The sequence below is a fragment of the Papaver somniferum genome, unplaced genomic scaffold (genome assembly GCF_003573695.1).
Source record: "Papaver somniferum cultivar HN1 unplaced genomic scaffold, ASM357369v1 unplaced-scaffold_118, whole genome shotgun sequence".
Lineage (NCBI taxonomy): Eukaryota > Viridiplantae > Streptophyta > Magnoliopsida > Ranunculales > Papaveraceae > Papaver > Papaver somniferum.
In genome coordinates this window covers 15,877,525-15,895,310 of record NW_020620825.1, presented here as the reverse complement: position 1 = coordinate 15,895,310, position 17,786 = coordinate 15,877,525, and the positions used below count along the sequence as shown (strand labels likewise).

Below are 17,786 nucleotides of genomic sequence, written 5' to 3'. Positions count from 1 at the left end.
ATTTTCAAAGTAAATATTGAGGCAGGAGAGCTCATACTGGATGGCAGAGAGGGCGTACATAAGAATCCTCTACCTCAACACCAAATTAGAAGTATTTCTGCTGATGAGAAACCAGTCGAAGAAGTAGTTGCCTCACTAATACATGGTCTATGCGAACTCCTATATTTCTCTAGGAAACAACGAAAAGAGGATATGGTGAGTCATATTTCACTGGGGCTCTTGCCCCACCGCCCGAAGATGTTCAAGTTTCATTTGCAATGACAGCTGTTGTAAATTACCTTCACGGCCAAGGACATGATGATGGAGGAAGGGAATAATCCTGCTCTATATGTCCCAGCATTTCTTGGAGGAAAAGAATTTAAGCGTCCCCTGGTAGACACTGGAGCCTCGGTTAATATCATCCTTTTAAAAATATTGCAGGAGGCTGGAATCCCTCGGAATATGATTGATCCTCAGTCAACCGTGATTAGTGACTTTGAGGGGAATACTAGTAATACCTACGGACATGTCGTACTCGATCTCCAAGTTGGGCCGGTCCAGGCCAAGGTGAAATTCTACGTGATCGAAAAGACTCTGGGCTACCACATGATTCTGGGACGTCCCTGGCTTCATGAGAATCAGGTTATATCCTCGACCTATCATCAGTGCATCAAGGCAATTCATGAAGGGAAAATTGTTTGGATTGCGGCATCACCCTCGCCTTATATTCTGGCTAGCGAGATAATTATCCCTAATAGGATCCCAGACCCGCCTAGCCGAGTTTACAACAATCCTCTCCCCCACGTGGGCATTTATTCAAGAAGTTGATCGTCTTCCATCCCCGACGCTTCTCAAATAAGTTTTTGAGAATCAAAAGAAAATGGTTTCGTTCAAGAGGATCAACGCTCCGGTTACTGTAACTTTGGGTCATTCAAGTCACAAGAAAGGCAGCTTCACGCAGGAATATATGATCCTATAGAAATAATTCTTTATTTGCATCGTTACTAAACCTAGTCAGATGGTGAGTCTCTCTTTTGGAAATAGTCAAGATGTTCAACTCGGAAGATGAGATTTATTAAACTCCATAGATGAAATTTCTCGACTGGGGACTGAACTGAATTCGGGTTCGGGAAATGAGCCTACTGACTATCTAGTAGGACGTGCTTTGTTAGGAATTTTGTTTCTATTAGTGGTTGGTTAGATTTCCTTTCGATATGTATTTATTTCTTTCAATCAATAAATTGTGTGCCAAACACTGTGCATTCAAATATTTTAGAAAATCTCATATCCAAAATTCAAAACCTAAGGAAATAACAATAAGAAAGCCAAACCACTATTAGAAAACTTGTCTCTCAAATCACTCAACAAAAAAACTAGCCAACCTAAAGAAAACCTTCCAAAACCAGCTTTTCTCCTTGGGAAAATTTTTCCTTCTTCCTGTTCAGTTCTTGTACCTTGATTTCTGCATCTCGCATCATTTGCTTTGCACGCTCCACCTCCTAGGCTACCAGTTTCTCCTCAAGGGTAAGAGCATCTCTTGAAAAGCGAGGGCCAGAATGCAACAACTTTTCAAATCCGGCTTGGATATTGTTGATTCATTCTCGAATCCATTTCACGTTGAAGCGAAGATTTTCACAAGTGGTCACGAGTTTCTCAAGATCTGTGAAGTAACCAGAAGGGATGTTGTTCAGAGTCAATTCTCGTATGGTATCAAGGGTCTCCAACAAGTCGTTAACTATTTCGATCATATAATGAACATCATAAGTTATTATCCCCATTGTAGCAATGTGGCCATATCTTTGCCAAATCGACCGGTAAAGTTCGGCATATTTGGTAGAAACACCGAATCCCCTTACGAGTATTTCATTTGAATCCAAGATTTCACTAGGGACAACAAAATCAAGACCTGCGGTAGGATATTCAATGATATTCGATGGTTGTGCTTCATCTCTTCGGGTTTCTTCGACGCGAGAATCACCGGAAGTCGGGGGACTGATGGTAGCTGAAAGCATCGTTAAGAGAGCATATTCCTATTGGATTTCTAGTAAGCGCATTTGTTTATGGTGGTTTTTAGTTTAGGGTCAAAATTGTAAAACCCTGTATTTAATGCGCTGTCATCCTGTAAAGGAACAAAATCCATTAGAAAGTGATGAGTGTTCAAACTTCTTTACTTATATATGTATTGAGAAATTCGACATATTTATGAAATTTATTAGAATGGTGCATCAATCCCAGATATTCTATAAATTTCAACCTGTCGAACTCCCAATATTAACATGACATGACGATCAAATGTTCACTCTCAGCAGAGTAGCATGAGTCTCCCGAAGTGTTAGTATTGAGATCTGCATGAAAATACCCACATGGGCTACACCACCCTCTGATAAAGAGATTAGCATGTTAACACGCCTTTAATTGAAAGATAGCGCGATCGAACGCGTTTAAATTCCTTAAGGAAAATCTAGACCATTCATGTCATCTCAAAAAATAATCACGGCCACACGATTTGGCCGCGCGATTTAACAAGCATAGCTTACTCCTAGCAGAACTAGGCAATCACTATAGTGGCCACCGACGGGCCCACTAGTTCCCTAGTGAATCGAGTCCCATTCCCCTCAGCCACAAGTGCTTCGAACGCCAACCCCAAACATGGGAGATCGTGCTATATAAAAATAGCTCGAACGAGCTGAGACTGTTAAAAAGAGTCTCAAAATGCATCACGACCATCCAACTTTGCCAGCCTGGACGACTTAGATATTCCTACAAACGATTAAGGAAGCGCCGACATGTTCATTGGCGGCCCAATTTTCCCCTTTGTCAATGGACTTTCCTGCAGCAAGCCTATAGGGCTCTCAATCGTTTGCCCAAACTCGGACAAACACGCCGTATTTAAAACCCTAAAATGGGTCACGACAGTACACAACTGTCGCAAATCAATCATGTCCGTCCAACTTGTCTAGCCTAATTGGAAGGCGTAGATCGCATCTCGAGCGATCGAAGAAGCACCAAAGTATTCATTGGTGGCCCAACTCCTTCCTTGGTTGATTGACCTACTCACGACAATCCCTTGACATATCAAGTCATTCGATCGAACTAGGGAAGACACGGCCGTTTTTCAAAACCTAATTGGTGTTTGTAGCAATATGTTACCGCCGCAAATCGATCACAACCATCCATCTTTTCCAGCCAAATTAAGTGTCTTAAATCTATTTTTAGGTGGCCCAGGAGATACCAGCACGCTCACCGGCAACCCACCTTTGCACAAGGTCGATCGACTTGCTCGAACTGACACGCAGTGCTTCGATTCGCTCGCCCAAAAGGGGTTCAGCCACGCGGCCCCTAAAACCCTAAAAATCGCGTCAATGACAGTGGACAACTTCCGCAGATTGATCACATCCATCCAAATTTGCCAACCTAGTTGGATGGCATAAATTTATTTTTCAAACGCTAACAAAGTAGCATGACAATCACCGGCCACCTCTCTTTCACGGGGAGGTGATGGCTCGTCCATGCGGCCTTCAAATGATCACCCAAAGATGACCGGTCATGCTACCCTTTTAAGACGTCCAATCCGCGACTTATTCAATCAAGCTCTAAAACAATGATGCTTCATACACATCAATTACTTTGAGCCGTTTAAATGTGATGCTTTACATGCATCGAGTATATACATAATTTTATGTCGGCCTCATAAACAACTTAGTTGTTTCACCTAATAACACAATATGCTACTCTCCGCGGAAAGTCTAACGACTTGACCCACTCATTAGAGACATCAAACATGTCACAAACTGGGGGATACTTACTGGGGTATTGGTCTGGCGGTTTACAGCGTGCGGAGTGCAACACGTCCACTACGAGAACGTGTCAGGAAAAGACGAACGATTAACAACGGTGAAAGTAGTGGGTGAAGATGTGACCACGTAATGATCACCACCTCTTACGCAACTCCACTACTTAATCTTCTCCACTTCCTACGAGATCAGGGGTGTGCTCAAATGACTTGTATAAATAGGTTTTCGACCTATTTCAACACAGAGAACACAAGGGTTATCAACACAAGTATCCAGAAACCATTTTCTGATACACAAGTCATAAACAGCCACACCTTCATAATTTAACACTATGCTCTCAAACACCTTCTCTGATTCCCTCTCTAAGATCAACCCTTCTCCTTCACCTTGTGACCGAATTGAATCTGGAATGATTTCTTGGTTTAGGCTAGAGTTTTACAGATTGATTTCTCGAACCTAAAAGCATTCCCGTGCAGTGCATTTGTTTAGGGTTTGAATTCTTTTCTCATCAACACACCCCAAATTACCAGAAACAGCAGAATCAATTTTTACCCCAAAACAGCATCCTAATTCATTCCCACGTCATGAGTCTACAAAAGAAGATGGAATCAAATAAGGTATATTGAGATATGGAAGTAAAAGGGAAATTTAGGCTTGGCGACTAAATTTGCTTCACAGATGGGGTTAGGGTTCACGGAGACAAAAGCCACGTCTTATACTAATATAAGGAAAGTTAATGAAGTCATAATATCACATGAGGAATACTCAAGGCGTCACAACATGCAAAGGGTCAAGGAATATGGGAATCCTCTTGCAATTAGGATTACTGTACACTGCCATGAGAAGACGCATTAACTGGCAAAATTCGTGAGGAATTTTTGGGTTCTGTCTTGAGAAAATATGTTTTTATATCTCTCCTACAACATATCTGAAGGGCGCCTCAAACGTACAAGCGATCTAGGATATTTGGTCCCAACATCGAAGTAACCGCAATCTGAAAACTCCTGAAGTTCTATACGGGATTTCTGATGACAAAAGTGCGTGACTGGTTGACTGGCCTAAACAACTCGGAATTAGGTCATTCTTTTTGTGTTGAATAGATAATTCTTTTTATCTTTTCAAATTAGGGTTGGGAGCTCAAATCCGACGTTGTATGAAGATTCTACAGTCCATTTTATACAAGTATATTGAATTTAAAAATTTCTGACGAGTACTCGAATAAAGGGATATTCCTAGGGTATGACCACCACGGTACCAACCATGAATGAGAATACTTATGTTAGTAAAAGGAGGGCGATTCTTATTGGTGGCATTTCTAAAGAAGGAGGAGAAGGGTTTTCCGTCATGGTAAGTTCCCATAGCCACCCCTGAAGGAAGCACACGTCACCTAGGTATCCATTCTTTTATTACCATTCGAAGATGTCATATCTTGTACAAAATTGTCTAAGGTCGAGTACATAGTCCCTAAGAATAGGTTCCCAATAGGAAATATTATTCCCCGAGCCAGTTTTATCGCCATAGGAATCAGTGTAGATTTTAGCTCTTCGTCGTTCGAGTTCTCAAAAACATATTTAGATAACCATAATAATATGAAAGCAGCAATCTGCGTGGTTGAATAAGATGCAAATCCGGAAAATCCTTCATTACTATGCCAACGGCTAATCCAAAACTTATATCTATTCTTCTTAATAACTGCTTGAGCATGAGTTTGATCAATGGCTTCGGATAGAGCTAGAGATACGTCCTTTTCACTATCGTCTAATGTTAAAGAGAATATACCTGTAACTGGAAGATGAAGAAGTGCGGCTACGTCTTCGAGAGTAATTTTGAGTTCTCCCCAAGCAAAAACGAAGGTGTGAGTTTGTTACTCCAACGATAGCAAGGCTATCAAATCAGCAACGTCTTTCTTTATTTTTAAAGACCGTGAAGCTAAAACGACATGGTAGATGCCGGATCTCTTCAATATTTGTTGAATTTCGGTTCCTCTAAGCATATATTTCACCAAGTCCGGCCAAGAATCCATGGGTTCCTGACGAGCTTTGAATTTCACTATTGTGGGCTTTACAGTTTTTCTTTCCATGGAAAAGCGCAGTACTGAAGAAGGGACTAATGGTTGGTTTTGAGAAGTAATTCTATTACAGAAAATGAGATCATTACTTACCTGGGGACTAGGGTAACTGTCGATCAATTCAGTAAAGTGGTGGAATTCATCATTGAAGTTAGGGATTTCTTTACTGTTGGCAGCTCCATTATCGTTGCGGAATCTCCCAAAATACTGTCATCTTCGTCGCACATATTAGAAGATTTACGAACCATTCTCAAGACAAAATCAAAGCAAATAGAGGGCCGGATTATTTTCTAGGCAAGAAGTGTTATACAAGAAGAAAATTCACGTACGAGAGTTATATGTATGCATGTGTGTATATGTATATATATATATGCATGAAATGCCCAAGATATGGAATTCTAATGGAAATAGAATTCGTGGAAGATGGTGGACCGGTTTCCATGTGTTGTCACACGTCAAAATATTTGTAACGGATCGGAAATTTTCCTTCTAGCGGGTTGGATTTGAACTCTTCCAGCAGGGCTAAACCACACTCCGTCACTCAAAAATCTAAAACGGTCCATAGAATATAAAACAACAGTGTCGGTTAAACAGAAGAAACGAAAATACTAAACTGGTGGAGAAAAATATGTATTTCCTTGTACATAATTCTTACACAACAAAAGCAAAGTTCCATGGTATTTCATTAATTGAAATTTAACAATTTCTTAAAGTAGAAAATGGAAGGTGTAGAAATATATAAAACTTGTCTTCTTGATGCAGTAGAATTCGACGACATAAAATGTTCCAAACAGATAAACATACTCATAATAGATATGAACTGAAACTGAAACACTTTCAAGCAAACTGCACAGTGTTTTAAAACATTCTCAATCCCACCTATTACTATATATATATATAAAGACAACAAAGTAAATACCAACTTTGAATCTCTAGCTTCGCTGCTGCAAGCTTCCTGTAACTTACTACTCCAGGATAAATCCTATATCTGTGGAAAACAAAACATAACAGGGCGAGCCATAACCCAGTAGGGGATATAACGACAGTCCATGCCAGGAGATGAACCAATAAAATGCCAATAGTTAAAGGCATCAAACTACAGTATGAAATTCGTAGTTAAAAGTAAAGCATATGTTCATAAACATTTGTAAGCTGTCATTCAATTAAATTCAGATAAAACTACTCTACTATTTATAAGGCCAGCGCCAACGTTAGGGTAGTCCAATACCAGCCACTGTTATCACACAAACGGTCTTTCGGGTTGCCATCCGTAGATGGAGTGACAATGAAGACCCGACGGTCCTATAGTAGAGTTCTCTAGTTTCCAAATCCAATTGTCACAACAACGGAAACATCACAAACCAAGTCTTTGAAGAACCTTGTAAATCCATAACTGAAAACTTACTTAAACACAAGTATTGGCAGCATTCAGGAAATTAGTAAATGAGTTCTTACTGAATCGCGATAACTCAAAGCGAGGGCGAAGATCGCTTACAGAAAATAGAATACCAAACAATATGTAAAGCAACTAGAAATCTATGTAAGGTATTCATTTGCAAGATTCACAAATTATGAAAGATTCTCATACTTTCAAAATGTAACTAAAACCAAACCTACCATTGTCTGCCGAAACAAGAAAATAAATCAGTTCAAAATCAAATAATAAAACGACTCATTCCTTCAATATGCAAGTGCAACGATGTTCTTAAACAAGTTTTAGCTCAAAAGTAACAGTGATCCAATTCAAACTTGGTCGTTGGAATTCTTTTGACAATGAAACTTATAAAGTTATGTTAGATGCGTAAATAACAAGAAGAAGATAAGGCCATGAAATCATAAAGAGATTCGACAAAACTAGAGAAGCAGGAGTTTCCCAGAAATTTTTAGTTTTGGATACCCGACTTCCAAAATTCATTTAAAATTGATTGCACAACGAAATGAAGCAAATTTGGTCTCATTAGAAACCTTAGAGGTCCCTATTTAACATAAAATGATAGTGAAGAGTAACAAAGTTCATAGATGTGCAAAAACGCTATGGCAAAACAGGACAGCAATCACACTGTCAGAAAATTTCAGTTTCGGTAGCCTACAGTCAAAAACCGTATAAAATTCATTAGACAATGGAATTTGGAAATTTTGGTCTCTTTGGAAAGCTGAATGAGTCATCTTTAACCAAAAAATAAAATGGGAAGGCATAAGGGTCTATAGCTGTGCATAAGAGTGTCCACAAAACGGGACAGAAACACAACTTCAGAAATTTACAGTTTTGGATGTCTCAAATAGAAAATTCGTAAAAAATTCATTGGCTAATGAAAGTTAGCGAATTTGGTGACTTTGGAAATCTGAAGAAACCCTATTTAAGATAAACATGATAGGAAAGAATACAAAGTCTTGTAGCTATGCCGAAAAGTCTCTACCAAACAGAATGGAAATCACATTTTCAGGAATTGGCGTTTGCATAGTCTACATTCAAAAATTCATATAAAAATCATTGGGAACCATTTTTTAACATGAAAATGATAACCATAAGAAATGATAACCATAAGAAACAAGGTATATAGCTGAGTCGAAAAGTCTCAACAAGACAAGGGAGAAACACTTTAAAATTTCAGTTTTGACTATTGGTACAGTTTTAATATGAAATTCATTGAATCTTTTTAACAAACAGAAACAAGGAAAATTTTTAAAAACAGTTTTCTGTTTTTAAAAACAGACAAAACAGGAGAAAATGCGTTTGGTAAGGACATTTTCAGAAAATGTTTTCTATCTGTTTTCTGTTTTTAAAAACAAAAAAATGAAAACAACAAAGTATTGTTTTCTGTGTTTTCTCTTTTTTTCTTTTCTTTATTCTTTTCTTCTTTTCAGAACAAAGTAAGAGATAGGGAATGACTGCAAGTGAGTCATGGCTAATATCACTATCTCTTAGACGAATCTTTACATTTGATCCGATTTAGTTGGTTTTCCTTGTTTTCAAAAACAGTTTACCAAACAATTTTTAGAAAATGAAAACAAGGAAAAAAGGGTATGTTTTTAAAACAGTGGAAAACTATTTTTGAAAACTGTTTTTCAAAACTGTACCAAACGGGCCCTAACAATTCAATACAAGGCTTCCTTTGAAGAAAAATTGGTACTTGCATGACTACAAATCATTTCTTACTTCTCAAAAGAAAACGTCATTCAAACCATAGACAGTTCAGTAAGCAAGGACTATCATGGAAAGGGGGTGGGATTCCAAACCAATTAAGTTCACTCACTTTATAAGAGCAATGGATTCACAAACTAAAAATTTGTAGCCTGAAATTAAACAAAAAAATTATTAGGAAAACACCAAATCAAACTCCCTCGACAGATTCAAACAAGGTTACCAAGAAATTACAATTTTCATAATCCGTGGTAATAAATCAGATTACTAAAAACCAATTTAGTGAAATCCAAGTAACAAGAAGGAATTAGGTCAAATCATCCATAAAAATAACAAACAAATAATCCAAGGGAAAGAAAAAACCCATACCTTAACGCAAATAGCAACATAAATTACCCACCACCCCTTGGAAGAACAAGTGAAGATTTATGAAATGTTAAAACAAAGCCAACCAAATCAGCCACAACTGAAATTGTCTGTGAAGGAAGGTAAATGGAAGAAAACTTCCTACCTTAACGCAATCCAACTTCTTAGCCAAAACTAGAGAATGAGTTTGCTTCAAAGCTAGGAGCATGTTTGGTACAGTGTTCAAAAACAGTTTCGAAAAATAGTTTTCCACTGTTTTAAAAACATACTCTTTTTTCTTTGTTTTCATTTTCTAAAAATTGTTTGGTAAACTGTTTTTTAAAACAAGTAAAATCAACTAAATCGTATCAAATGTAAAGATTCTTCTAAGAGATAGTGATATTATCCATGACTCACTTGCAGTCATTCCCCCGATCTCTTACTTTGTTTTGAATAGAAAAAAAAGAACCAAGAAAAAAAAAGAGAAAACACAAAAAACAATAATTTGTTGTTTTCACTTTTTTGTTTTCAGAAACAGAAAACAGATAGAAAACATTTTCTGAAAGTGTCCCTACCAAACGCGTTTTCTCTGTTTTTAAAAACAGAAAACTGTTTTTGAAAACTATACCAAACAAGCTCTTAATATTTCAGTCTTACCAGAGATAGTTTTGAAAATCAGTGGAAGAAGTTGTGATCAAAAGGAAATAATGTTGCAAACAGATGGGAAAGAAAAATGGTTCCTGCTTATACTCCTCCGTCCCACTGTTAAGTGACCTAGTTGAAATTTGCACAATTTTTAAGGCAAGTAGGAGAGAGAGTGACCTTCAATTGTGTTTTCCGTATTTGTCCTCAAAAAATATTCTAATACCAGTTATGCCTTCCCTCCAATCTCCAACTTTTCAAATCTGACAAAACCAAATTTCATTTTCAATACAGAAACCCAACATATCTGTTTGGTCGGATTTCTCAATATTCATTCGTTCGAATTTCAAAATTTCTAAAAATCACTTTGATCTCTACAAGAAAAATCAAAAGTATACTGAACTTCAGATTAATTTGGTTTTTACAAAAACAAGGTTCCGAAATCAAATTGAGATCTCTCTTCAGGTGATTTAATCTGAGATATATCTTCACTCAGGAGATTCAATCTGAGATCTCTCTTCACTCATAAACTTCAGGTGATTCATATGTACGCATGTACTCCATCTGAAAAATTAACAAGAAAAGTTCATCAAATCTCCACCTGAAATGAGATAAATTTCAGATCTGAAAAATATCAAATCAAATTCTCAAAGCAGGAGTATTGTACAACAGGAAATCAATTTGAGATTCAGAATAAACAGAACTTCTAAGGTAAATCTCTAAATCTTTACCTCATTTTGAAATCATCTTAAGTTGTGAAGCATAGTAGCAGATGTAAAACACTGCACATGTAGGATTACAAACTGTAATGAAGAATTCATTATAACTAGGGCCTTTACACCTCTTTTGGGAGCCTGTAGAAATAACAGATTTCAGAAAGCAAGGTCAAATTAACAGAAGAATCTGCATCATCTAATTTGCAATTACAAAGATACTCCAATTTCACATGGATTTTACTCTCTACATCAATATATTATCCAATAGTTGTAGAAACTGCAGATATACTAAGTTAAGCAGTGCATCATAGTTATCATTTGGTCTTCAACTGTAAGAAGGAATACTTTGAGAGATAATCCTAAAGGTTTAGATCAACTACATTATCGTTTAATTTTCAACTGTAAGCAACTTCCGAAATTTTCATGAGATAATACTAAAGGTTTAGATCAACTACACCCTTATTTTACATCAAAGATTTCTAGGGTCAAACATCAGACTCCTTGTCCAAGGTTGCATTCATAAACTAATGACCTCTAACTGAACTAATTGGCAATACCTTTAGAATTAATTAAGGTGATGGTGATAATCGAGGAGCTGGAGGAGATTGAGTTCATTACGAACAACGAAGAACTGGAGGAGTACATGATGAACAACGAGGAGATGGATGGGATTGAGTTCATTACAAACAACGAAGAACTGGAGGAGGAGTACATGATGAACAACGAAGATATGGAGGAGATGGAGTTCAGTATGAACAATAAAGAGCTGGAGGAGATGAAGTTCAGTATGAACAACAAAGAGCTGGAGGAGACGGATTCAAGCCCTTGTTTTCCTGAAAAAATCACAGAAACTCTTGAAGAAACGACACATGCCGGAGAATCTGGTGTTCCCACCAGAAATAAAAAAAATCTCACAAATGAACAACGTCTAAGTATTTTCCATTTCTTATTGAAAGAGAGTAACAACGGAAGAGTACGAAAAGGCTCGGTTCCAATGGCAGCGCAACTATTTTCAGTATCAGAGTCTACAGTAAAACGTATATGGAAACGAGGAAAATATTGTAAATCAAAGGATTTACCTTTTGACGTGTCTTCACGAAAACCAACCAGAGTTGGTCCTAAACCCAGGAAGGTTGATTTAAGCAAGATTATGGAAATACCATTGCGACAACGTACTAGCATAAGGTCCATTGCTGAAGCTCTGAATATGCCCAAGTCAACTGTACATAGATAAGTCAAGAAAGGAGCAATTAAAAAACACACGAACGCAATAAAACCATCCTTCACAGTAGACACCAAGAAAACACGGTTAGAATTCTGTTTGGGAATGCTTGAGCTTAACCCTTACAAGGATAATATAATGGTCAAGGCCAATTATGATGTTATACATATAGATGAGAAGTGGTTCTTCATGACAAAAGCAACAGAGAATTACTAACTTCATCCGGAAGAAACCGAACCATATCGTACATGTCAAAGTAAAAGGTACATTAAAAAGGTCATGTTTTTGGCAGCAGTAGCTCGTCCTAGGTTCGATGAGTTTGGGAATAAAGTTTTTAACGGAAAAATAGGTATATTTCCTTTTGTAATAAAGGAGGCAGCAAAGCGAACAAGCAAAAATCGTCCGGCTGGAACACTCGAAGATAAACCAATTGAATCAGTGAACAAAGACGTTACAAGATCTTGTTTGATTAAGAAATTATAACCAGCCATTCGGGAAAAGTGGCCAAACTATAATGGGGAAACTATCTACATCCAACAAGATAATGCGAAACCACATATTAAAGTGGATGATGAAGAATTTTTAAAAGAAGACGCAAAAGAAGGTTTTGATATTAGGTTGAGATTCCAACCTTCACAAAGTCCCGACACGAACGTTCTTGATCTAGGGTTTTTCAGGGCTATACAATCGTTACAGCACAGAGAGGCGCCTACTACTGTTGGCGAACTTTTATCGGCTGTGGATAAAGCATTTAATGAATTATCGGCACAAGCTCTGAATGATGTATTCCTCTCATTGCAACTATGCATGGTAGAGGTTCTAAAGCTTCATGGAGGAAATAATTATAAATTGCAGCATATAGGGAAAAAGAAACTTGCACGCATTGGTGAACTTCCTACTCAAATCGAAGTGGATAAGAATCTGGTGAAGGAAGCAACTAATTACCTCTCATGTTTAAGACATTTCTGCAATGCTGGCGAAACACATGGCAATGATATCATTATGTAGTTTCTGGAACAAGCCTTCCAGCTGCTAGCAAAGGTTACTTCAGCAAACCATACATAGTTTCTCCAGCAAGAAAACCTCGAATGGTTTTATCTACAGAGACAAACAGTCACAATAAGCTGTTCATTTTCATGTAATTTTACATGGTTTCATTTCAATGTGTTGGTATTTTCATGTAATTTTACATGGTTTCATTTCACTCAGCCTGTAATCTTTACACTCATAAGTTCACATGAAGATAAGCTAAACCTTTTGCTATCTCCAGGCAAATCTTATGCCTTGTTGGCCAGTTCAAATTCAGTCGCTTTCTTCTTTACCTAATATGGTGAAATTTCTAGTAACTTACTTTTGCTAACTCTATTGTACGTTTCAAATATGTAAGGCCCTCAACAGAAAGATAGGGACCTATAAGGATGTAACTCAAGTTACATTTTTTAATCTAGAGTATCATGAAACCTTACTTCTTAAAAGTCTGAGAATAAAACAAGTGGAACCAAATAACGAGAAGGACACACATAAAAACAAACCTGAAGCTGCTCCAAAACAAAGCGCAGACCCTTGACTGTTGCATTGACAAAAGAAACATTTGAGTTATATCCATCTTGAGAAATCCTTCCTAGATCATTCATCAACTTTTTGTGTGTATCCATCACATCATCCTCGTTAGTAGGAGCTGAAAGCTTTTGCAGGGTGACTAATGCAAACTCCAATGAGTACTGAAAATTGAAAGAAATATGAAGATATGTAGCTGATGAATTCCATATGGTGACACAAGTGGCACTTTATTCCCCTGCAAGTAAGACATGAAACTAGTTAACCTTGTGTACATACACAAATAAACAATAAGATTATCATAGTTTATGTTTCTTCATGCCTTGGCCGCGCATACATCATAGTCTCCTCCTCCAGCTAAAGCGCGCCAATGACTTGAAAGTGGATACGATGAATTAGAGACAAGTCTACGGCCGGGAGTGCTTCATGGGAATCAGTATTATGAAATGCTGTTGTGACGCTGCCAATGTTGTACAAGTCATATTCTTGTTGCTTGCTACATGGATGCCAAGTATTAGCAACACTCTGTGGGATGCAAATCTTTGAGATGGACACTTGTCCTATCGTCAGTAGCAATGAAATGAACCCTAGTAACATTAGCTCTGCATAAACAAATTAACCAAAACCAAAAATTAGGAATCCTATAGAATCAATTTTCATTTCTCTTACCACTCCTTCCCAAATGAAGTAAATTCCATCTCCGGCGTCTCCCACCCGAACGATGAACTCGCCACGGTCTACATTCCGAAAAAAAAGATTAACAAAAACCCAATCCAAAATTAGAAAGAAAGAAAAAGAAACAAATCTACTCACTGTAATGTTTGAACTGCACTATTTTTACGATCTCAGCAAAAGATGAACCCGGAAGCCGCTGTAGCAACGGAACATGAGCTAAAAACTCAATCACTGCTCATCCAACACCAACAAGAATCAGACAAAGTTCTGGACATTCAAGAATCAGAAAGAAAGAGTATGATGTTGATGAGGTTAATTACCTTGTTCAATATCCATTCGCCGGTGGTGGTTCTGAGGAAGAATTCTCGATATCTGGAATGTATGCTTTACCCAAAAACCTATTATTCTTCTTCTACTACTACTTTAAAGAGATGAAATTCTCGATATCTGGAATGTATCAATCTTAAACATTTCGTTAGCAGCTCCACTGCTTCCCGATGCTATTCAACTACTAGTAGTTAACTTGTACTGATCAGTTGCACATCAAAACCAAATCATATCAAAGAAATTCCAAGAATGCATCAATTACTCTCAAATAAAGAAAAGCAAACAAGATTTACACAATTACAAATGTACACACCTATAGGAGTAGTTTTGAAGTATAATCACGAAACTCAATACATATATTCACTGCCCTCTTTAGTCATTCATAAACCTATGGCTCGAGCAAAGTTCCCTGCAAGTAATATTGTTCAGAAAATTCATTATAAAACAACAAGTCAACAACAACAACAATGCTTCATAAGTTTACGTACTTACGAAATCATATGAGAAACCTCAATTACATGTTGTCCATCAAATTAATCATATCATATCCATCACATGGATCTAAACATATGTACATCCTTAAGCTTTCCCTCCCTGTCTCTCTCTCTCAGACATGCATACACAAAACAGTCAATCAATGGCAACAACAAGGAAAGTTGATAAAACACATTACCTAAGGGTTTGATTCATCCATTTAGATGGGTCAGTTAATTTTAACCTGAAAAGAACAAATTACACAAATTAGAACATATCCTAAATTTGACAAATTCATAAAATCCTACCCTATCCCCCTTGAATACCAATTCAATAATCAAATCCCTATCCCCATTTAATACCAATTCAATAAAATTTGATCTAAACCCTATATCAGATTCAACTTCAAACTTTGGAAGATTTATTCATAAAATCAAAACCCACACAGAATATGTTAAGTTTAACCCAAAAATGTAATCTTTTTATCAGATTCAAATAAAATTGAAGATAGAAAAACTAACAACAGAGAAGATGAATATGAGAAGACGGAGATGATAAAGGTGATGGTGGTCATCGTAGTAGAAGAAGAGATGTCGTTTGACGGTGATGGTGATGGTGGTGGTGGTGGTGGTGGTGGAGATATGACCGAAGAAATGGAGAGTGAGAGTGAGACTCAGGAAAAATGAAGGGAGAAATAGGGAGTGAGAGTGAGACAGTGGGAAAATGCGTGACATTTAGGGAGAAGGAGAATTTTGGAAATTCACCCCATTCATTTGGAATAAGTCACTTAATGGTGGGACAAAATTAAAAACCAAGTAGGTCACTTAGTGGTGGGACGGAGGGAGTATTTGGTTTGAAGTTGACAAGGACCAAAACGCCCTTAATTGGCTACTCTTGTCCGCCAAATGTCAAACATGCTTTAACCTTTCCAGAATTATCCATTATATTTCAAGCTTATTATAGGGGCGGCATGGTTTATTAGAGGGGCGGCAGTGTGATAGTAATGTCCCTCTATTTGGTTAGGAGATGTCCAATATGGGATGTAAATTGACTAGATCACTCTTTTTGCTTTAAATGGACTAATTTGTCCCTCCTTTTTAAATTGAAAAGACAGAATTGTCCTCCATCAAACCTAATTATGAAAGAGAAGAATCAGTTTTTTTTTCTTTCATCTTCTCTACTTCTCCATTGTAACCTTAAGCACCATCTCCATTAAAACAAAACCGAAACTTCATCGTCTTCGATTAATCGGCGATTCGCAAAATTAATAATCGTTGATTGAAGTCTACATTATAGATGACGAAGAAGAAGAAAGTTGACGAAGATTGCAGCGATTCTAACCAAGCAAATCCTCCAACAGGTGAAGAAGAACAATTTCAATTTCAAACCCCTCCACCGGAGAAATTAGTTCGAATGACTTACATGAGGTATGTTTTGCGAGACCCATTTAGGGTTTAGTTTACTTTGTTCGTTTTAATTTCATTTTCTATCATAAATTAGGGTTTTAGATGAAAAATCAACTTTTCATATCATGGGTTTTGGTTACTTACGGTTGAAATTAGTTCTATTATGAACCATAAGTGAAGCTTTTGATGCTGGTACGGTTCGTAACAATTGAAATTTCTGAAATACCAACCGTATGTTCTTAGGTCTGAGAATTTTTCTCAGTTACGATTGATGTTGAAACGGAATTACGAACCGTATTTCGCTCTGCATATTAAAATTTCTGCCTACGGTGCCTAGTGGTACGTTAGTTACCAATCGTGTATTAGGTACGGTTCATAATAGTGTTCAACCGTAAGTTACCATGCCATTGTAGATAATTCTTTTGTACGATACATAAATAATTTCTTTATCAACCGTAATATAGTTACGATTTGTGTTGATATGTGCATCTTTAACCTATATTATCATGTGTCTGAAAACCTATTTTCAACTAATGTTACGGTTGATCCCGATAAGAAACTTACCAACCGAATTCTTATACGGTTTGTTATAGTCGTCCAGTTACGCACCGTGACTTTCCTACGGTTTGTTACGATTGTATAGTTACACACCATAAATTGTTTTGGTCACATTTTTTTTGGTTTATTTGTTTATATTTTGGTTGTTCAACCCTTAGGAATTCATACAAATGTATTGCTTTTGTAGGAATCCTGATAGGATGAAGATTAAGAGAGGGAATAAATTAACTCTGATTGATCATACGCCCACCCCTCGTGGTGACAAGCATTTAGGGGTGGATTATAGAGGTATCCACAAGGATGAGAAGAAGAAGAAGAAGAATCAATTTAAGATTAAGCTTAGAGAACCATCTGTAGGTAACTCTAGAAGGATCTAAACCCAGTGAACACGAAATTGAAGAAGTGGCAGTTGAAAAGAAATATGAAGAAGTTGATGATGAAGAAAATACTGATGAATCCAGTGACGAAGAAGAGGAGGAGGAATAAGAAGGAAATGATGAAGAGGAGGGAGATGAAGTAAGTGATGAAGATGAGGAAGAGGAATCAAATGATGAAGACAGAGTACAAAACAAGGGGAAAGAAATTGTTGTAGCTACAACTCCAGCTAAAACATTTAAAGAAAAGAATACGAGAAAGGAACCCGCACCAAAAGGGTTGCATATTCCTAAAAGAAAAATGTTGTTGTTGCTACGGAATAAGAATAAAAGACCTTGGGGCGAGGCACCAGATAAGTCCGCAATCTTATTTGGTTCTACCAATTCCTGGGCCGCAAAAGTCTGTGAGATTAGTGTATGTTTCTCTTAACACATTGTTATAATTTATTTCGATTTTTTTTTGTATTTATGTATATTTTATTAATCTCAGTTTAACAAAATATGTTT

At 37.1% G+C, this 17,786-nt stretch overlaps 1 long non-coding RNA gene across 10 annotated transcripts; it reads right to left on the bottom strand.

Moving 5' to 3' along the window:
• Positions 1 to 10,232: 10,232 nt before the first annotated feature.
• On the bottom strand, positions 10,233 to 15,626 carry LOC113330743. Of its 10 annotated transcripts, none has more exons than XR_003350470.1 (13): positions 15,463 to 15,626; positions 14,960 to 15,185; positions 14,781 to 14,876; positions 14,461 to 14,668; positions 14,279 to 14,371; positions 13,803 to 14,202; positions 13,441 to 13,703; positions 12,854 to 13,006; positions 12,540 to 12,644; positions 11,766 to 11,906; positions 11,244 to 11,519; positions 10,702 to 10,824; positions 10,233 to 10,534 (listed from the first exon to the last, which is right to left on the bottom strand). It is a non-coding gene; the product is annotated as an uncharacterized LOC113330743 (long non-coding RNA). The 10 variants fall into 10 exon arrangements; XR_003350471.1 differs by lacking the exon at positions 12,540 to 12,644 and having other exon boundaries at positions 13,803 to 14,052; positions 14,135 to 14,202; XR_003350473.1 differs by lacking the exon at positions 12,540 to 12,644 and having other exon boundaries at positions 13,803 to 14,025; positions 14,135 to 14,202.
• Positions 15,627 to 17,786: the final 2,160 nt, after the last annotated feature.